The 22,871-nt window shown below is 39.8% G+C and overlaps 1 long non-coding RNA gene and 1 pseudogene across 1 annotated transcript in view; both read left to right on the top strand.

The window, feature by feature from the left end:
• The window catches only part of LOC145407887 (uncharacterized), a 563,348-nt gene that overhangs the window by 135,067 nt on the left and 405,410 nt on the right, over window positions 1-22,871 (top strand). The gene's annotated exons all lie outside the window — the stretch shown is intronic.
• The window catches only part of LOC145407650 (neural cell adhesion molecule 2-like), an 81,059-nt pseudogene that overhangs the window by 12,868 nt on the left and 45,320 nt on the right, over window positions 1-22,871 (top strand).

The following is a 22,871-nucleotide window of genomic DNA, read 5'->3' as shown; positions in this document are numbered from 1 at the left end:
TTTAACGTCGCGCGGGTCGGAGCTGGTTACCTGCTTCCTTTGTGAACACCTACCGGCGCAGGTAACCAGCGCGGGTCGGCGCCGGAAACCAGGGCACAGACAACCTGCTTTCTCTGTGTACACAGCCTAATTTCACATCATCTTCACATCCATTCCCTTCTTTACCCTCCATACCTTCTTTTGTCCCAAATAGCTCCTATATTTCAATTTTTCGTCCCATCTTCACATTCATTTCCATCTTCATCCTCTCCAGCTTCATCTTCCTTTGTCCCATCAGCATTTCTGTCTCATCTTTTCTTTCTATCTTCCCCACATACAGTCACTGCCACCTGCTAATCTTTCCCACCCCTGCTATTTATGTGATCCATTTCCTCCCATCCCTTAAATCTCTTCCCTTAATAAACGTCTTCCCTATCTACACCATCATTATCCGTGTATTCTTTCCCTTATTCATATCTCTTTCCCTTTCTGATCTTATATGTCCCTACTTCTCCTTTCTTTCCCTATATATCACCTCTTACCTACCCTTCTTTCCTTCCTTCTCTTCCATCACCTCCCCCCACGTTTTCCCCTTTCCATCTCTATCTCCTTCTCTTGCATCTCCTCCACCCTTCCTTCATTATCTTCCATCACTTGATCCTGCTTCTTCCCCTCCCCTTAGCTAAGCTATTATCATCCCATCTATCTTTCTCTCTCTAGCTTCTCACATTAACTCTCTCCTACTTTCTCCCCTCTTCCTTCCTTTTCTTATCTGTCGCTCTTACTTCTATATATTCTCCACCTCATCTACTATCATTTACCTTCATCTCTTATACGGCTTCCCCTACTTCCTTCCACTGCTCTCTGTGTTTCATCCATCTGCTTTACACTTGCACTCATCTTCCCACCTCCTCCCTACTCTGACTTCTTTTTATCCCAGTCTTCCTTCCTCAGTAGCTAATTTGTTCCTCACTTTGCTTTCTCTTCCACTTCGCTCCCCACCTCCACCTAATTTTCTTGCTGTCTCTTCCTTCTTTTTCCATTTTCTTCACAGTCACTCCAGTTTCCCACCTTCGTTATCTTCCTCTCCTGTTTTATACCCTAACTTTCATCTTTACATAATCTGTCCTTTTTGCTTCATCTCTCGTTCCTCCAACCTCATCTCCTCATACTCTAGCTTCTGTCTCTCTCCTTTTTCCTTACTTTCTCATCTACTCCTTCTCCTTTTTCCCCTCTTCTTCAGCACTCTTACTTATCTCTTAACTTTCAGCATCACTTACGTCACCCTTGTCTTCACTTCATCTTCTGGTGTTAGACTTCGTGGCCACCATTTATATACATAACTCTATAGTCTTGTAATAGGTGAGTCTTGAGTTTTTGTTAAAGTTATTTTAATAACTGAAGAGCAGGTGGAGTTAAAGATGAATACAGGGAGTTGATCTTGATTGATTATCTTAGAGAAAGTCTAAGTTGAGCAGCGTATGTATTACAAGGGACTTAATATACTAAGTCTAGTTAGACCCCTCTTCTTATTCGCTCTCTCCACTTTCTGCCAGTTCTATGGCCAGTCCCCTTCTGAGCTCAGATTCCTACATTCTCATTTAGCAGGGGCCGTGTCACGTATACTATACTGTTGTTGAAATGTTCTAGAAGCCTGTGTGTGTGTACGTATGTGTAGGGTCACGAGGCGCTGTTCGTGGGCTATTGTGCTGGAGAGGTGCTAACGTCATTTCCTTTTGGCCCCTAGATTTGACGTTGACCTAACTTCTTGACTATATATGTATGTTGCTAGCTATTATGCATTAAGACATTTTAGAGTCCTGACATCGCTAGGTCACGCAGCTGGCGGTCCTCCAACAGCAATCATCATTGACATATGCTAATCTATTAATACATAACCTTCTTCTTCGCTCTTAATACATAATATTGATTATAATATTGTATAGATGTAATATTCCTGGTAATATTGCAATGATCCAGTAATATTACATTTTAAACATGTTGTATACATAATTGAATAAATGCAATATGGTTAAATTGGTTATTGTATGACATCATTTTGTGTATGTATAATAGTAAAATGCATATATGCAAAAAAAAATGTTTAGAGTTAAGATTATGGTAAGAGCTATTTCATATAGAGATATCATGTGTCATTCTTCTTCTTTTTTTTTTTTTTTTTATAAAATTAATACTATATACAAAGTATGTACACTTCATTCAGGGGGGTTAACTTGGATGCTTACTCTACCCCCACTAGATACTGACTCCAAATTTGCAATTCATGCATGCTGTGCATTGCGAATATCACTACTGCAAATACAATACAAAAGATTATAAAGATAGTAGGTGCTGGGCTATACACATAATATGGGTTGAACATACTCAAACTCAAATCTTCCCAGGGCTTCATTGTTTCATTGATCAGTTGCATAGTTTCAAACTTAGGTGTAGTAAACTTAATACTTGTGCTCATGTTTAAGTCTACATTAGGCAGTGGGTGGAAATGTTTGTGTGTATGATTAAGGATGGCGTAGTGATTGATGGTGGATAAAGTGGACATGGATGGTGTAAATACCGCACAGTAGTCTGGTGCTATGTATAATCCTGATGCTGAAGTGTGAGATGGTGGTATATCTGGACAGACTATGTAAACTGATATGTTATGAGTGAAATTAAAAAAAAACTGAGTGTCTGATGCGTTGATAGTGTACAAGCTTATCTGGAGCAAAAGTGAAGTTGCAATGATTATTAATATTGTGATTTCTTATGATAGCCATTTCACAAGGGACTGTTTCAGTAGGCTGAAACGTGAAAATGTACGCAGGACAAAGGTGATCAGCATGTAAGGATGTGCGGCACTTTCGTTCAATTGTTGATTCACTTGCGAAAGTGACAGTGTTGTATCTCTTGGAGACCATGATGAGTTCGGTGTCTGTGTTGATGATGATGACCAAAGTTATTATTCTTAGAAGGGAAGGGGTTTATTTCGTATACTGTGAACAGGTCATTAGTTATGAATAGTACATGAACTACTACTGATGTTGGTGTTAGTGTTGGTCGTCTAAGTGAGCATTTCCTATTGCTATGTAGAAGAGAATCTATAGCATAAGTCCCATCATCGTTACCTACCGACAAAAAAATCTATTAATTTTCTAATATGGTCATGCTGTGGTCGATGATGGTGATGATGTGCATTACGGTTGACTAACGTAGAACAATAACTTAATTGTTATTTCATTTATAGGAGTTTAAATCGACATTAAAATCTCGTAAATGATGTACTGTAGATTTTATTGGAACAGTTGCACCTATATTTGATTGTTTGGTATATGACCTTAATTTATTTTTGTAATTATTGTTGTTTTCTTGATTTTTTTCATGAGTTATGTTCGGTTGTTCGGTGGTATCCGAGGCTGAATAATTATTGGATAGTTCCCTTGAAACTCATATTAAATGGTCAATATGAACTTGTTTCTCTTCGCCACTTGACAGTGACCTAATTAAATCTTTGTTTGCTTTTATGTTACTTACTCTGTATGGGCCCTCAAATTTTGGGGATAATTTATTGTCTCTCGTATGAATGATACCATAGACAATGTCTCCTAAGCTGATAGGCGAATCTCTTGCCTTTTTATTAAATACCTCCGTCATTTCTTCCTTGGACATCGCTAATTGTTTTTTGACTCATTTGTATATGTCCTGGAATTCACGTAAACGGAGTTTAGAGTAATCATCGTGGTTGTATATGGGCAGGCTGTCACCTTCTAGGAGCTCATGTGGTAGATTTTTATCTGTCCCAAATATAATGAAATGTGGTGTGTCATCTATGGATTTATTTATAGATCCATTAATTGAGGCTTCTACTCTGGGAATCCAATCATCCCAGCTTGCATAATTTTCATTGAAAATGTGTCGTAGCACATCTAATACTTTTTTTTATTTTGTCTCTCTATTAACCCATTAGATGCTGGGTGATAGGCTATTGTATTGTTTACATAATTTTTGTAAGATATCATAATTAAACTCTCCTCCATTATCACTTATTAGTACCTTTGGGGTAGTAAAGCGACATATTACATTATCTATTATTCCCTTTGCTACTGTCTCTGCTGTTTTATCTTTAATTGGAGCTAAAAATACATAACGGGAAAAATTATCCGTTGCTACGAATATGTATTGCTTATTATTGCATGATAATGGCATCTTGAGTAAATCAACCGCGACAATGTCCCATGGTTGATGTGGTACAGGGTAATTACCCATCGGTGCAAGTGGAATTGGGTATCCTTTTTGTTTTGCCCATGATTCGCATCTGTCTGTATGATTGTTTATATCTTTTCGTAATGATGGCCAGTAATATAACAACTGGTCTTGTTTGAATGTTCTATCCTTTCCAGGATGTCCTGCATGTGGGCTATCGTGTATCGTTCGTAATACTTGGGGTATCATGTCATTAGGTACTACCAGTTGGTTATTATTTCTTTGGCATTTTGATTGTCATGGGTTGATCTTGTATAAAGTATTAGTGACAATTGTGAACTGTTCGAGTGGTAAATGTAGTTTGGGTAATTGTATGGCATCTCCACTTTCTAACTTGTATATAACTTTAGACCATATTGGGTCAAGTCTTTGTGCTTTTGCGATATCATCGTAGTTTGGGATATTTCCTTTGAGATCTAATGCCGCGACCTGAATTGTGTTCGGGTTCCTAAATAATGCGTCAGCTACTAGATTCATTTTACCTTGTGTATAATGAATTTGTACATTGTAGTTTTCGACTGTACATCTTGCTCTCCTCCCAGAGAGGAGTTTTTCTTTAAACATAACCACTAGCGGTTTATGGTCGGTGAATAAGTGTATTTCGTAACCATATACCAAATGTCGAAACTTTTGTAATGCAAAAACCACTGCAAGTCCCTCTAAGTCTGTAGTGCAATAATTTTTCTCTGAACCTTTTTTCTATACTGGCAAATGCAATTGGTTGATTCTGTCCTCTTTTATCTTCTTGCATCAGTACAGCCCCTAATCCTTTAACTGATGTATCTGTACATATAATAAAAGATTTTGTGGAATCCGGATATGCCAGACAAGGTGCATTTGTTAGTTTAATTTTTAATTTGTTAAATGCTTATTTTTGTTCTTCTTCCCATTGGAATAAAGGATCTTTTTTGAGTAGTTGGAATAGAGGAAAGGCTATATGAGAGAATTGTTGTACGAATGACCTATAGTACCCAGCTAGACCTAAATATTGTCTAACTTCGTCAGTCGTCGTGGGTCTAGGAAAGTCTCTCACTGCCTGTATTTTGTTATCAGTGGTGTGAATACCATTAGAACTTAATTTGTGGCCTAAGAAATTTATTTCATTAAAGCAAAATTTGCATTTAGAAAGCTTAATTTTTAAACCAGCATCACCAAGCTTTTGTAAGAGTAGGTATAATTTCTGGAGATGTTCTGTGATATCTTTTGTTGCAATTATAATATCGTCAAGATAAATAAATATTCCCTGTCCTAAAATTCCGGACAATACGTAATTCATAAGACGCTGGAATGTGCCCGGGGCTGTCTTCAGTCCCATGGGCATCCTTCTATACTAATAGTGTCCTCTATTTGTGGAAAAGGCAGTGTATTTACGTGACTCCTGTTCAACAGGAATTTGATAATAATCACTTAGCAGATCGATCGTGGAAAGTACATTATTTTCTGGTCCAATATTTTGTAGGATGTCGTTTAGCAATGGCATGCAAAATCAGTCTGGGATTGTTTGATTGTTTAGTTTACGGTAATCTACTACCGCACGCATTTCTACGTTTCGTTTGGGCACGAAGAATGATGGAGCTTTCCACGGGGAGACTGATGGCTCAATAATTCCAAGTTTTAACATTTCATCGACATATTGGTTTGTGAGTGTACTCTGAGATTGTGGGATCCGGTAGGCCTGTACGAAAATTGGTGGTGTTTCTGGGTGCACATTAATCTTGTGATTAATCAGGTTAGTACACCCTGAATGTTCTCCGGGTAATGCTACGGTGTCCCCGTGTGTGTTTGCAGCAGGGTTAACAAATCATTTTCTTCAAATTCACCTGAGTGAATTAAATTCTCTTTTATGCTTTCTCTGTCCGTAGATTTTATCTCACTTGTCACTCCAGCTACAACTATTCCCTTCACAGGGGCAGGACATTTTTCAATATTAACTATACAAGTCCCCTTTTTCAACTGTACTTCCCCATTCATGTGATTAATTATGAATATCTGAGTTTGCCCTTCGTCGTTCATCTGACATAATGCGTTTTCTACTGACAATCCCTTTACTTTACATAATTCTTCTAAGACAAGAACAGTACTGTTCCGTAACTTGCTCTTTATGGTAACTTTCATATAGGAGTTAGGTGGTATAACTAAATCATTGGTGAGATGGGCGGGAAAAACTGATAAATTAGTACCGTTACCTGGGTGTCTAGTCCTGGAGGCTGGGGGGGGGGGGGTTGTGTGAGTGGATCTATACACTCATCTGTTTGTGTATGTGTGTTTAAGCTTTTAATATTACCAATTTTTTTTGGTTCTCTTTTACTAATCAGTGAGGGCTCTGATGGTATTTCCTCCATGAATTCATTGTCAAAGTCTATTCCATTCATTTGTGGACGTAAAGTTATTTTCTCTGTTCTCATGCATCATAAGCCCAGTAACATATGAGCTTTAATTTCTAAGTTTTCAACGATATAGAGAAATGCAGAGATTGGTCTTGTAGTCTCTGTGAAACTGAGGTTTAACAGTATCATACCTTTTACTGTGATTTGTTTGCCATCTACTGTATATAAGTCTAAATCAGATTCTTCCAGAAAAGTTACTTTCTTCTTGTTTCTAATATTCTATTTATTTCTTTTTGTGTTATTAAGTTCACTGGAAAGCCTGTGTCTAAAAATAAGGAAACGTTTTGATCCTCACATACAGCTGGTATCAAGATACACTCATTTCCCAACATGCCTCCTATGTGAATTTTAGACTTGCTTTTCTTTACGTTTGTTCGTTTTTTGTCATGACTTGGTCTTCCCCCGATTTGAACATAGACACTAATTTTTCTACTGTTTTGCAGTTACTGGTCCAGTGCCCTTGGCACCGATGATGTCTACTGTACAATAGGGACCAAATCCTTGTGTCTGTTGTCTATCCTCTTTTGCTTTGATAAAGCATTCATTCCTTGTGCGTCCTGATTTTGCACAATAATGACATAGAATGGACCTATCTCCTGACTGTGATCTACGAGGGACTTCCCATATCTAGTGGTGTCTGTGGCGTGAGATCTGCTCGGGCTGTGCGGAAACTTATGAAACTGCCTGTAGCCTGGTGTTTGTGATCGTACCGTTGACACGCTTGGTTGTTTGCTCTGCCTGCTTTTGGTTCGCGATTGATTTTGTTCTCTGTTTGGGATAGTTGTAGCTGTTTTCACAGCTGATACTGTCTCAGACACTGTCATTCTACTAGAATGTGATTGTGTTTCGATCATCCCTGCTTTGCTACACTGCATCTCTACCTCGTTCATTAAGTCTAGTAAGCACATACCTGCGGTGTACTCGATCGTCTTGGCAGTCTTAAGGGTCCTATCAGGTAATTTACACAAGGCAGGTACATAACCAATGATGTCCACAACGAGGTCTGGGGACATCTTTCCATCTCCTGTTATCCAGTTTGAGTTTTCTAAGGTAGCTAATAATGTTCTTTTGATCGTGGAGACATGAGCAGTTATTTCACTGACCACATGATTTGTAGTGTGCTCTCTTACAAGATCTACAATCTTATATAATTCTGGGATTATACCTGGCAAAAAGTTCATACCTCCAGAAAATTTCTTCAAAAATTCAGTTTTAAATTCATCATATGTCTTAGCTTTGAGGAGCTTATCTGACCTTAGCAAGTCTCCTGCTGGACATCTTTCCTGATTAATCCAAGAGGAAAAAATAGCAATTTTCTCTTGGTCATCTTTAATGTGCCTCTTAATGAAGATCTGTTCGCACTGATTAACCGATGAAATGACGTCAATGCGATCTTTTTCTGTGCCAGAGAATTTCGGGGCAGTTTTATCCTCATGACAAACGATTATCTGAGCTTGATCTGTGGTATTCATTTTCACTGGTTGCTATGTTAATTTAACTTGGACTTGTTTATCGTTGTGTGAGGGAATAGTGGAATAGATTTTCCCTGAATGATGAACCCTGTTAAGTATATTTTCATAGGTATGCAAGTCAGAGACAAAGTCCTCACTCGCTACATCAGAGGGGGTTTGCCAATCATCATCTAGAACTGAAGTATTTGTTTCTTTATCTTTAGTTTATGGTGAATTTTGTAGGATGGGTGTGTTGCCCTGGTGTTCTCCTAATTGTGTATCAGCAGTGGGCGCTGACTGTGTATCATCTGATATTAACACGGGTGGAGGCGAAAATATTCCTGTCATATCACACAGCTAAAAACAATTCATGTTGCTAAGGTATGGTGTTATGAAATACATCTTTTGTTTATGTCCTAACTAAATAGATGAGTAAATGAGTTGTAATAAATGACAGATAGTGAGTGTATAAGTGTATATATAAAAATAAGTAAAGGAGTTGATTGTACCTAATTTAAGCACTGAGAAGAAATTAGTAAGTATAATTACACCCACTTGATACAGATCGGAGAGGCGTGTTGAAGCAACTGTCGATCTCGGAAGATAAATGCAGAGTTGAATGAAGATCTCCTCTCGATAATTCTAGGGCTGTGTTGACGGACGATATTTCTCAGGAAATTCCATGGCCTGATGAATATATTGATTAGCAGCTGTACTGTAGTCACAGGTGAACCTCACCATAAAACGTTGAATTCTCACTCAATACTGTGGAAATAAATGTGTATGAGTAGGAGCTATGTGAATAATGAGTAATGGGTGAGAAGTGCCTGGTGTCAGTCACACGTTGATTGGCGTGGCGTTGTCTCAGCACACATGCATGGTGATGTCGTCTCAGCAGATACACGTGGTGACGTCGGCTACCCACACTGGTAGCTGTGATGAGTAACTGAGTAGCGATGAGTAACCTGAGTGAGGAAAGGTGAGTAAGATGTGTTATAAATGTGGCTCTGGTGTTTTGCCGTGTGTCTTGATCTCTGCATCAGCGATTGAGGTAGAGGGGAGAGAGTGTTGGAGTTTTAGTGCTTGTTGCTTTGGTCTTTCTTTTCCTTTACTTGTTTTGTTTTTTATTCGTCATGCTGCTGCTTGAAGTTGGGTGAAGAAGATTATAGAGTTGTCTTGTAGACTTGTCATTTGTAGTTAATCGTAGAGCTTGTTGAGCCTCACTCGTAACTCATCGTTGCTACTGTATGCTCATTGACTCGTAGACTCGTTCTTCTTATTGTATACTCTCTTGCTTGATCGTAGCATTGTACTAATGTAGAATCAGCTGTAGAACTGGAGCTGACCGTTTCGCCTGCTTTTGTAGAAATGATGTTTCACAGACACAGAGTCGATCGTTATTGCCACCATTTAATGTTAGACTTGGTAGCCACCATTTATATATATAACTCTTTAGTCTTGTAATAGGTGAGTCTTGAGTTTTTGTTAAAGTTATTTTGGTAACTGAAGAGCAGGAGGGGTTAAAGATGAATACAGGGAGTTGATCTTGATTTATTATCTTTGAGAAAGTCTAAGTTGAGCAGCGTATGTATTACAAGGGACTTAATATACTAAGTCTAGTTAGACCCCTCTTCTTATTCACTCCCTCCACTTCCTGCCAGTTCTATGGCCAGTCCCCTTCTGAGCTCAGATTCCTACATTCTCATTTAGCAGGGGCCGTGTCACGTGTACTATACTGTTGTTGAAATGTTCTAGAAGCCTGTGTGTGTGTATGTGTGTGTATGGTCACGAGGCACTGTTCGTGGGCCATTGTGATGGTGAGGTGCTGGAGAGATGCTAACGTCATTTCCTTTTGGCCCCTAGATTTGACATTAACCTAACTTCTTGACTATAAATGTATGTTGCTAGCTATTATGTATTGAGACATTTTAGAGTCCTGACACTGGTCCCCTCACCCCATTTCCACTCTCCTGTCTCTCCCTCTCTTCTCTCACTTTCATCATACCTCTTCCAACCCCAGTCTTCTCCCCTCTCATTTCTTTTTCCCAGCTACCTTCATCATTCGGACTCGTCCAACTTTTAACTTCTGCTTTTACAGATCTCCACTTCTATTCTATCCCTCCTCCTCTCCCTTCCAACTAATTCTCTCTATCTGTCTCTCATCTTTATCTTTCAGTGTCTCCTTTTCTTCCTAATGTAATTCATTTTTTTCCTGACAGTTTCGGCTAAAGGGCTAGGTGGGTTGGGGAGATAATATTTTCATATGATTCTTGTATTATTACCTACGCCAAGAAGGTTATGTTTTAGCCGCCGTTGGTTCGTTTGTCCGTTTGTCTATCTGTCTGTCTGTCAGTTAGCAACTTTACTCAAAAAGTTTTGACCGGATTTTGATTTAATTTTGTGAAAGGGTGGACCATGGGAAAAATAAATAAATAAATAAACTTGCGAGTGGATCCGGAGTATCCAGCACAATATCTCCAAAAGCTCACAATGAATTTCAGAGAAATTTTGTGGAAAGGTGGACCATGGACCAAGAAAGATTTGATCACTTTTTTTTTTAATTAATGGGGGTCCTGATCCGGATCTGGATCCTTTTTAATGGCAATGACATTGGCGGAAGTACGCTCTCTTTGAACGCTTTCTAGTTCCCTTATCCTTCGTCTTACTCTGATAGGAATTGCCAAGTAGTAACCAGCCTACCAACTGCAGACATCCTCTTTTCTTTATGCTCTTTTGTTCTATCTTCATCACCATCATCGCCAACCCCATCTTCCTCACCAGCGCCCCTTCTCCTCCTCTGTCTTTCCTTTTCCGTCTCTTTTCTCCCCTCCCCCTTTCTTCTGTTCCTTATCTTTTCTGTTATCAAATTCCCCCACCATCACTTCTACCCTTGCTCCTCCTCCTCTCCTCCCCTCTCTCTCTCTCGCCATCTATCCTCCCATCATTTGCTTCCTCTTCTTCCATAATCCTCTCCTTCCCTCATCCTTATTACCTCCCTTATTTACCCCCCGCCTCTCTCTCTCTCTCTCTCTCTCTCTCTCTCTCTCTCTCTTTCACCACCTTTCCTCCCCACCAAGCCCTTCCTTTCTTCCTCCCATACCTCTTAAAGCCGAAGTGGAGCCAGATGCCACTTCATGCCACTTCCAGCCACTTAAAACCTCATTACAGGGGACCGGCATTCCAAGTCCCTACGTCCTCCTCCTCCCCATCTTAAAAGGAACTGCTACGAGTCGATACCTATTTATACTCCTTTTACTTTAACTTGGCCTAAAATTTCCACATCTCCATCTTGAATGCTGAGTTGTATCACCTGATTTACGCTAGAATGTCATGCTGTTCAAGAGTAAATGCAATGGAAAAGATGCAGAGTAGGAGTATTGTCTTATTCTGGCACTGAGCTACGTGAAATAAGTTGTTAGAGGACGGAAATGTGGGCCAAGTTAAGGTGAAAGAACTGTAATTTGTGACTTCGTTGTACTTGATCATGAGGCATTTATATCCTTTTATCAACGGCTTTTTAGGGATCTTTACCAGATTTTAGCAGTTTTTGTTTAGCAGGTTTAGCTTATACTTTGGTTATTACGGTGGTTATCGTTTTTCTTTATAGATCACCTGGTCCACAGCTAGGAAGAAAAGGTGATGATGATGATGATGATGATGATGATGATGACCATGAAGACAATGACGACGATGAGGAAGAGGAGGAGGAGGAAGAGGAGCATGACGATGATGATGATGATGATATTCGTCTTTCCAACATCTGAGGACAACTTTAACGCCTCTGGACCTGTTTCGGCCACTCTTCTACCGCGAATGCATCCTCCCTTCTCCTCTTCCTTCCCCTCATTATATTTTAATAGCGAGTAATTAGGTCACGGGAATAAATTGCTTAAGTTGTTATTAAGTGTGTGTGATTAATAGCCGGTGGTGAAGTGAGCAGGAAGCGAATACTAAACTGGGGAAGGGCCGGTATTCTCTTCGGTCCCCAACACCTTTTCCTAAGCTATTTATTTTGCTTATTGCACTTGACTGTCCTATTCTGTGTTATATAAATCTTTTTATCTTATCCATAGTCTGAAATTATATCGCACAAAAGGATACTAACCAGCCAAATTCAAAAAATAAATCGCAAAGGAAGAGATGCTACGGAGCCTCTCTACCCGAGGAAGTAGCCAAAAAAGCATATAGAGTGACTGGACTGGTAAACTGAAGCCTGTTAATATTACTCATAAAAATCCAATTAAATCTTTTATATTATGTTATTCTTGTGGTCTACATTTTTGTCTTTTCAGTTGAGGAGAGAATTTTAGAAGTAGGAAGGGTTTGATCTGGCCTACATTAACTCCTCCAGTATTAATAGGATGCTAGTAACTTTTAATTTTAATATACTACTTTCTTTCCTTGTCCATGTTTTTTACACCCTCCCCTTATTTCCTGTAATGATAGTACCCTGGAGAGCTAAACAAGAGGATGGGGAGAGAGAAGTCTGCTTTGGTCTGCTGTTCTTAAACTTCTGTAATTAGTGAGTAAGTCTTCCTAACAATATAAAGTTTGAAACACCAAAAAGGGATCGTAATCAGGTCTTTGTGGTTCTATCTGTCTGTCTGTCTGTCAATTTGTCTGTCTGTCTGTCTACCTATCTATCTGTCTATCTATCTGATATCCTCTTCCAAAAGTTCAGTAATTTGTATTTGTTTCAATGTTATGACGTTACCAAATCACTCTTGCCTTTTTGGTCTGTGGATCCATATAATTTTTTTTTTTTTTCTCTCTCTCTCTCTCTCTCTCTCTCTCTCTCTCACACACACACACACACACACACACACAGCATCCCATTTCCTCTCCCTCACGATCTCTCAACCTTTCCTTTCTGCGTCCACCTCAACATGTTCCTACCCACCAACACAAACCTACAACTCGTCTGGTATTCCGAGCCACAGTCATCTCTCTCGAACTCTCCCACTTTTAATTTTTGGCTTTTATTTCATCCCCCGAAGCGAAATCTGTAACTTTCATGCCTTACCGTAGAACTCAGAAGGACAGAAGTAATTTGGCTCTTGTGGAATTCAGTGAAGGTTAGTGTTTTTGCATCGAAACGTACCGGGACTGAGACTCGCATCGTAACTTTCGATCATTTTCCCTTTTTTGTGAATATACTTCCCTCTTAATTTGGTCCTGATTTTCGTCCTTTACAGCTATTTTTACGCAGCTCTATGGCAGAAAGACATTACGACGACTCTACATCCTTTCTATAACTCTTCATGACTGGCATAATTTCCTCGTGTTAATCTATTGTTAAAATTCAACATTCGAGATGACGCGGCGGTCTCTTTGGCTCACGATAGTGCAAGAAAAAGTATAGAATTTGCTTGTTCAGGCAGACTAAGGAACCTGGGGGAAATTTGCATTTTTAGGCCAAGTTAGAGTAAAATGAGTACACAATTTGCTTTTCGAAGTAGACTAAGGGGCATCGGTTGATTCTGTGTCTCCTTTTCATTGTCGTTTTTGCACATTTTCTTTAATAACATTTGTTAGTACAAAAAACTAGGACATGGGAAGATCTTCATGTCTCATATTCACGTTTTTCCTGCAATTATCCCCTCTTAAGCACGTCTTGTTTTTGTAGGAAGGACAAGAAACACAGATTCTGCGTTTCCCTTACCTTGTCCCTCTTGTAATTATCTCTCATAATAAGACTGCTTAATGGAGGAAGAACAAGGGACAAGGGGGAACTCTTCGCTATCCTTTCTTCGTTCCTCAGCAATCTTAGCCTCGCACTAATTACGGGAAGAACGAAAGACATAGGACGTTTCTGAAGGCCAACATCCAACCAAATACCAGGAATAGAAGCCAGTGAGTTTTACCGTGTGGGCGTAATCATATCTTCGACGTAACGGAGTCTCGTGGATTCCGTGGCTTGCTGGGAGTGCATCAACTTCGCCAGTAATTGAATATAAACTTGAGTCAGAGTTACGAATAGCCTCCTCCCCCAACTTTTTTTTTTTTCTTTTTTTACATTTTATTTTGCTGCCAACTCTCACAAGATTGGGACAACTTTGTTTAACTGTGTTTAGATAGAGCTTTATAGTTAGGGTGTGTTATTGTGTTACTAAAATAGCTTCTTTAAAGGCTCCATATAATGAAATGGAAACGAAGCTTTGTACCTAAAGTGTGTCCGTGTACAACTAACTTTTTAAAGGCCAATGTAGTGAAAGATGTTTATAATTTTGTAGTTATGGAGTGTTTATGCGTTTTTAGAGGCCTCTCGTACTTAAGAGTATCTAATTACTGCAGTCAGGGTGATTTTAGTGCGACTCACTTTGAAGGGTTGTTGAAATTTTGTAGCTAAGGTATGTTGCTAACTGTATTGTAGAGGCCCTTCGTGATGAAAGGTGTAATGAACTTCGTGGTTAGTATATTATATTCATGTATAACTAAAATTTGCAGTTTAGGATTCTGAGGCCTCTTGTAGTTAAGGCTACATAGAGCTTCGTAGTTATGATGTGCTTATGTGCATTTAACTGCATTGTGATTGAAAAGAACGGTGATAACAGTTTTTTATTAATGGGGCAATTAGATGTTCAGGGACGCGGGACTGAATACTTAACAAATTCTGCGACCAAACTTCTCTAGGAATTTCGTAAAAATAAAGGTAGCAATTGCCATCTTTAAATTTATTGAGGTGGTTAGAATTCTGATCCTTCTTGCGTGTTACTGTACTTTAAATGTGTACCAAATGATGTTAAGTAATCGCCCTGGCACAAAGACTTTCTAGGACGTTAAGAAGTTTTTGTGTCGTGACCTTTTGAAGCGAACACACACTGCTTCACTTTGGGTACATCTATAGTCAGGGACAAAAGTTCTCCTGCTTGCTGCTCACTGATTTACGTTACGCACATTTTTTTTTTTCCGTCACTTTTCCCTGACGCATCATACCAAAGAGAATCATCAGTGGGTAGAGAAATGTACTAAGCCTGTCACAGATTAAGAACATTAGAAAGGGGAGGTAAGTGAAAAGTAAAAGGGGTGAAATACTGAGCAAACTTTTGTTTCTGACTGTGACAAGACACAGTACACGGAGCTTTAACTTACGGTACGCGACCCACATCTGCTTTTTTTTTTTTCTTTTTTTTTTCTTTTTTTACGTATCTGACTCTCCGTATGTATATATAGATTCACTGGGTCAGGTTATGGGGCTGATATCAAGGTTATTCTCTTTATGTGCAGAAATGTTAATGTGTGTCACGGGCTTTTTAAAATAAATGGTTAATATTATTTAATTGATAATAATGTTCAATAATATTGAAGACCAAGGACAATGATTGTCTTGCTACATCAAGCAATGATTCTTTACGCTGGCTTACTTCGCCGATTTTCTCAGAACGAGAATTTATAAACTTTCTCAACAGTACACAGCAGAGACTAATTACTCAATTGCTGATTACTAGTACTGTTAGCCTCAGGAGAAAGTTACTTCACCCCTGACAATAAATAACTAATAATAATAATAATATCAGGTTCTTGCTGATGCTTAACTCGTAGGAGGCACAACGGATTTTAAGCTTAATACACAACACTGGCCTAAGTACCAGTTATGAAAGGCAAACGTTTATGCAAGCTAGGAGCTATATGGAAAATAAGCTTAATTGTGGAGAAATGAAACAAGAGTTTACATTACATTAAGCTCAAGAAAAAGAACTGTTAAATTTATTGATTACAAAATAAATTTAACGTTACAATTCAAAATCAAATTAATGAGATCGCACTCACTCACTCACACAAGAGCTAAATTCTTATGCCTAGAAAAGAACACAACATGCGGCGCAACCGGCCAGCATGTAAGGAAACAGCTCACTTAACTAAACTCTTAGCCTAGGGAAACGAAAAGAAATACTGGTCAATGAATGCTGTTTATCACCAAGGGTGGGAGCACTGGAGAGCTGTAAAGTGGAGTTTGGGTACTAGCTGACCTCTCACACTGCTGCACAGGTCCTCTCTCCGTCACAGCAAACACTTGACTCCCTTCAAATGATGCGTTTGGTAGAACGCATAGGCCACCGGAAGAAGGCGTGGCTAACGGTTGAGGCAAGCAGGGGCGAACAATAAAGAAACAATAGTATCGCTCAGTAGAGCACTTAGTGACGTCCATTAGATCGGTCACTTTTGAAACAGTGACGAATGTTTTGAAAGGTATACCACCGAAGTGGAGAGAGAAACGGTTAACTGAGCGATACACAGTGAGTTTTCCACTAATAGTTCGTGGCTTCTCACAAAAAGGAAATGTCGCGAATTTGATTCGTGACAGTGTGTTTGTCTTATGTGGGAGATATCAGTGTCCTCGTGCGAATATTTAGTACAAGAAGAGGGGCACTTTTGGGCTCCCATGACTAATAAAATAAATCACACTGCGCTTCTGTGAATAAAATGCCAAATTTATTCGATCGTGAAAGGCTAAGAAGTAACTATAGAAATAAGACTGTTAACAACAGCAATAGCTACAACAGTGACATTCTCTCTCTCTCTCTCTCTCTCTCTCTCTCTCTCTCTCTTTCACCTTCCTATAATCAAAACAGTAGTTCACTTTTACCCCCTCATCTCCTCGTCATCTCATTAAGGTCCTGACACTCCTCATCACGTCTCTTCACCTCCTTTATCACCTTTCTTGCATATTCTTTTATCTTCAGTCCCACATTTATTACTTTGCCCGTGCGTTTCTTGCTCATTCTTCTTTTTAATATTTTTTTCTGTTCCTTCCTCTCACTTTTTCTTACTTTCTTTTGTTTTCCTTCACCTATTGCTTGTACTGTGTATATTTTCCTTCCTCCACCTCCTTTCTCTACCGTAGTTTCTTCACCCGAATCTCAAGTCCTCGTTTCTTTCCCTACAGTGTTCCCCAGCTTCCTGCCCCCGCTCACCACGACGCTGGTAGGGCCGGCAGAGGACCTGACGGTGTACCCCGCCCCGGACACCGTATTCACACAGCAGAACAACACGGAAATACGGCCGCAGGTCGGCGCCACGGCGGTGCTTCACTCATCGTACATAATGTCGTGGAAAACACGGTAAGAGAACCAAGGTAAGGTGACGTGTTTTATGTTATATTCCTCCCATCTGCAGAGGATTATATTCCATATTTCAGTGAATCGCCTACTTGTTGCTGCGATCCTGCTGTAGGCTTGTATGAAACGTGGACCCGATGGACTGCAGGCTGAAATTGCGCTCCTTATGCTGTCCACTAACTTCCTTTCGGGGGACTGAAGGGAAGCTGAGGGACATCTGTAAATAGCAAACAGCGGAGCCGGATCTGTTATCTTGATGCCATCACGAGAAGGCGTTCCTCTTTAGATCCTGCATCGCCTATATCGCTTAAACTACAATGATTTTCTTTCCTTTTTTTGACAACACAAAATTTTATTCGCTATTCCAGTGCATCACACACAAACTCGTAGAATGTTAGGGTCAACACTATAAGGACGACTTGTGTGTCTATATATATATATATATATATATATATATATATATATATATATATATATATATATATATATAAACCCGATGCTTATCCTGTGAGTTTTTAATCTCGTTTTAGTCGTATCCTCGGGACACCCACGCAAGTATGCGGGAGGGACTAAATTATTTGCTATAATCCAGGCATAACTACGTCGTTGTGAAGGAAACTGCCCTGTTCCCTCCCTCCTTCCTCCACCGACCCTTAAATCCCCTCCCTCCCCACTCCGACCCCTGCTCAGTCCCCCCACCATCTCCCTCACTCCCCACCCCCTCCAACCTTCACTGCTCTTATCGTCACACCACCACCTTCCCTGATGATGGGAAGTGACGAGGAAAGGGAAAACGCTCGTTGTGGTAGTGGTGATTGTGGTGGTTGTGGTAGTGGTGGTTAGTGGATTGGTGATGGCTTTTATTACTATCATGAGGAAAACAGAGATTGGTAAAACAGTTAATGTTATAGGCTTTAATAAGAGTAATGATGATGTTTGAGATGGTTGTGGTTGTTGTGATGACGGTAGTGGTGGTTGTGGTAGTGGTATTGGTGGTGGTGGTATTGGTGATGGTGGTGGTAGTGGTGTTCGTGGTGGTCGTGGGTGGACTGGTGATAATAAATTAAGACTGAGAGTGTTATGAGTTTTAATAACGATAATGCAAATAGTAATTAATAAAATATGAGTCATGGCGATGTCTGCGATGTTGTTGGTCGTGGTGGCAGTGATGTTGGGTGGAGTGGTAATCACTTGTAATTAAGATCATACTGATAATGAGTTTTGATGATGATAATGTTGCTGAAAAAAAAAAAAAATCAGTGCTAATGCTTGTAATTGTGGTGGTGGTGGTGGTGGTGACAGATGGCGTGGTGATTATTTTAAGATAGTAAGAATGATAACGTAGACGGTAATAATGTTTTAAATGAGCATAACTGAGACAGATTAATGGCTTTTTTGTTAATAGTGATAAAAATTAATATAAATAATAATGAGAGTAGAGTGGTGATGGCATTAATTTAGTGGGGGGAGGAAATGACGGGTAGAGGTCGGTAATGATGACTGTGGTGATGGTTGTGGTGAGTGAGGTGGTGATGATTTTAATTAAGGTAGGAAGGACAATGATGATGGCAGTAATAAGCCTTTCATGGACGGCAGAACTCTAGTAAGTTATTGAAACTAACCTCAGACGATTTTATTCAGCTGAGGGGGAGTCATAGGTGCCTGAGAGTCTTAATACTGTCGCCATCAACCCTCTCACGGCCGGGACAACTCAAGTATTTTCTTCCAGGTAACCCCCTGACGATTTTTTTTCTATCTGAGAGTGAATTAAAGGAGACAGAGTATTAATGATGCAGGTGATTATAATGCTAAACAGTTAAATGAGAGTAACGGCAGTCGAGGTAGTGGTTGTTTTGAGTGGAGTGATAATAATGATTTTAATTAAGATAGCGACGTAATGAGGAAGTGGTTCACAGCACTTTTAATGGCGTTGGTGAAAAGAGTTAATTACAGTAGTGAAATTTGTGATAGTGGTGTTAATGAGTGTAATTAGAATGATGAAGGTGGCTATGGTAAATGGACAGGTGATGATTTAAAATAGTAAGGATAATAGTGACAGTAATAATGGTACTGAAGGTGGTTATGACGGTTTTAACCTTATTGTTATCGCATTCTCTGCACTACTTTATTTCACGTAACATTAACAAATTTATTTAAGTGCGAGCGAGTTTAACAACATGAAAGTGTAAATACTATTAATAGTAATCCTCTCAAAGTCGAGATTAGTATTATCTTTCAACTAATATTCTGTGATTTTATTTAACTGAGATTGAGTACACAGATTTACAGAAAATTATTAGATGTGATAATTATTTCAAAACCATGAATCAAAGTTACGTCCTTTTGTTTCAGTAAATTCTTGATATTTCCAGACTGTTTAAATTGAGGATAGTAAAGGCTCTTGCTAAAACAATCTCTGACTCCTGCTAAAACAATCTCTCCAGAGCTAAATAAAATCGTCTGAAGGCAACATACACGAAACAAAACGTCACAGTTATCAGGGGCTTAAGGCAGGATGGATTTGCTTACAATATAGTTGTCTGAAAGTATAAATAAACCTACTTCTAAAGGCAAGTTCCAGATTTTGTTTTTTTATACATAGATCTAGAGTTATTGAGCCAGAAAGTGCTTAAGATTTTTTTTTTTTTTATAGAGAGAGAGGAAAGGTGAAAGTTGGTGTGAACCTAAAAATATTACTTTCCTACCAGGGCTGACATTCTCTCTCTCTCTCTCTCTCTCTCTCTCTCTCTCTCTCTCTCTCTCTCTCTCTCTCTCTGTGCATCTGTATGTGCCTATTCTGTGTAGATGCATGCGTATGCATATTTGTACATATACATATGCGTGTGTGAATGCGTTTATGTGTGAATGGGTGTCCTTTATATGCGCTTGTGTTTGAGTTTATGTGTATGCTTGTGTGTGGGGGAGGGAGCATGAGTATATATACGGTACGTCTGTTTCGTGTGTGTGTGTGTGTGTGTGTGTAACTACCCCAGCACTCGTTCCCTCGTAAGAGTTGAAAATAATGACGAGCATCCGGCCGAGCGACGCACCGGTACACATGGATTTGTTCCACGGGCAAAATCCAATCAGAGAGAGGCAGGCAGACAGGCAAGCAGGCAGATAGTTAGGCAGGCAGGAATTCATGTATTAGGACAGGCAGGCAGATAGGCAGGGAAATGGACAGATGAGCTTGGAAATGGGAAGACAGGCAGACAGTGAGGCAGGTACGTAGACAAGAAAATGGGTGGACAGGCAGAGAGTTAGGGAGACACATTGGCAGGAAAATGGGCTTGTAGGCACAGAAGCGAGCAGGTAAGTAGGAAAATGGGCAGGTAATCAGGTAGATAAGTAGACAGACAGACAGGTGAGCAGACAGACCGGGATACGGGCAGGTACGCCTGGAAATGGGGGGGTAGGCAAGGAAATGGACGGGTGGGCAGGGAGATAGGTCGGGAAATGGGCATGTTCGCAGGGAAATAACCAATTAACCTTTGAGGGGACAGAGGATTAGCTTAGCCAAGCAAAATTTTCCTGCGTTAACCTAGATGAAATGTGTATGTGAGGACCTGCTCTGTTAACTCTTTGAATCCGGTGACTTAATCTTTTGCTTTATTCTTTATACTTTCAGGCAATTTATTCAGCCTAGAGGACACGCCGTTTAGTAAAATGATTAATGAAGGCTCAGTGTGACCTTCCCAGTGAGCAAAGTCTCTCTGAAAATAAATAACATTGTTTCATGCTAGCGAAAGTAATCTTAGAAATACAACATTGAAGGTAAAGGGATTAAACAATGGTTCTTGGCCTGCTGTGTGCGTCCCTCCAAGAGAGCGTGGGAGAAATTCAAAGAGAGACTCAAATTGTTAGTGTGTATGAAGGTTTACACTACAAATACTGCACACACTTGCTATTACGTGTATACTAGATGCAGTTGGTGTGTGTGTGTGTGTGTGTGTGTGTGTGTGTGTGTGTGTGTGTGTGTGTGTGTGTGTGTAAATGCAGATCGAGGCTAGGTAATAGCCATGTACACAGAAATAGGCAGCGAAGTAGTAGAGCAGGCAGAGAAATTATCACAAATCGGGAAGCATTAAACACTAAATTCATGAAAACCACAAAATGCTGGCCTAATAAACACAATTTACCACAGTGACCAATGAAGATTAATTTCAGCGGTAAAATGTAAGGGAAAAAATAGCCTGTGTTTTGTTAGAGGCAATTATTTAACCGATTCACTACCACAGGCCACACACAAATATACGAGGTGAATCAAAATCGCTGGTGGGTGGGAAATGAGGGTTAATAGATGGTATGCATTAGTCTTTTCAATACCGATGAGCGCTTCTTGGCTAGATAAAGTAGTCGGGTGATAGCAAGTATGAATAAAAGGAAGTCCTGTTGTAAATGCAATGTGTCCTGGCATCTCGAAATGAACGGGTCTTGAATTTGGCTCTCTGATGTTTTCTATTTTTCGTGGATGGAACAATAGTGTGGGCCTGTAGCCTTTGGTTCCTTCATCCTCGCAAAAAAAAGGAAATAAACAGGAGTGCCTGATAGTGTTTACAACTGTTCTGTTGAAAGTTCAGTCCTGTGCTGAATAATAACGTCGGGGGGAAGCCAGAATGAAATTATAAACAGCCGTCATATACCTTCAGAGGCTAATGGGGACTGTTTATAATCAATTCAGAGGTCATCCCCGTAAGCTGGAAGGAAAATAACTCGTGACAAGTAACAAGAATAAATGTTTAAAGACGTCATCGCACTGTGGGGTTCAGACGAATGTACATTTGATTGAGAGAGGTGACCTTTAAGCTGGGTAGAAAATTTTCTTAAAGGAAGAAATTAAGTACAGGTACGAGTGTATGGAACGTTATCGTAGTGAATATGTGTGTGTGTGTGTGTGTGTTTGTGTGTGTGTGTGTGTGTGTGTGTGTGTGTGTGTGTGTGTGTGTGTGAGAGAGAGAGAGAGAGAGAGAGAGAGAGAGAAGCACCCAAATAAACATATATCGCTATTGCCGAGTGTGACGATGCTAAAATCGGACAGAAAAGGGTCCCGGACTACCATTGATCCTGACCGAGAATATTAGCATCAACAAAACAAATATACCGGCTCAGGCTCCGGCCACGTTCCAAGCTTACATTCTCTTACCTCTTAAAACCAAAGTAAGATATTGGAGGACCTGAGTGGCTGGCACCCACATGACTTTTTATAGCAGGTGTGACGTTTGGTGTAATGTCATTTTTAGCAGTATCTATCTATCTACAGTTATAGATAGGTAGATAGATAGATAGGATATATTAAAGATCATCCCAACATGCCAGACAGTTTGAATATACATGTAAGTTTATTTTCTAATTGATTCCTCAATGAGACTGCTATACCCAGGCGCTGCGTGACTCCGCCTCGTAAATCCCACGCACAGGTTAAGGTCAAAATTAAGTGATGTGCTAGCAATGGCCAGGCACAGAATTTCTCACGCCCCGTTCTCCTTTTGGCATGAATGTATGGCAATGAATCATCCTCATCCTCTTCATTATCATCACCATCATGATCATCATCATCACAATATCTATTAACTATTATTAAAAACGGGTTGGGCAGGATATAGGAACATTAACTGAAGAACAGCCTCTAACCTTACCCAACCTGACCTAACCTAGACCCTTGTGGAAAAGACCAGAAATGTGCATAGACCGAAAATGAAAATAAATTACTAACTACAAAAAATCGTCAAAAA

The sequence above is a fragment of the Coenobita brevimanus genome, chromosome 74 (assembly GCF_032717465.1).
Source record: "Coenobita brevimanus isolate Jiangsu-jjx chromosome 74, ASM3271746v2, whole genome shotgun sequence".
NCBI lineage: Eukaryota > Metazoa > Arthropoda > Malacostraca > Decapoda > Coenobitidae > Coenobita > Coenobita brevimanus.
This window is presented reverse-complemented; position numbering and strand designations above follow the sequence as displayed.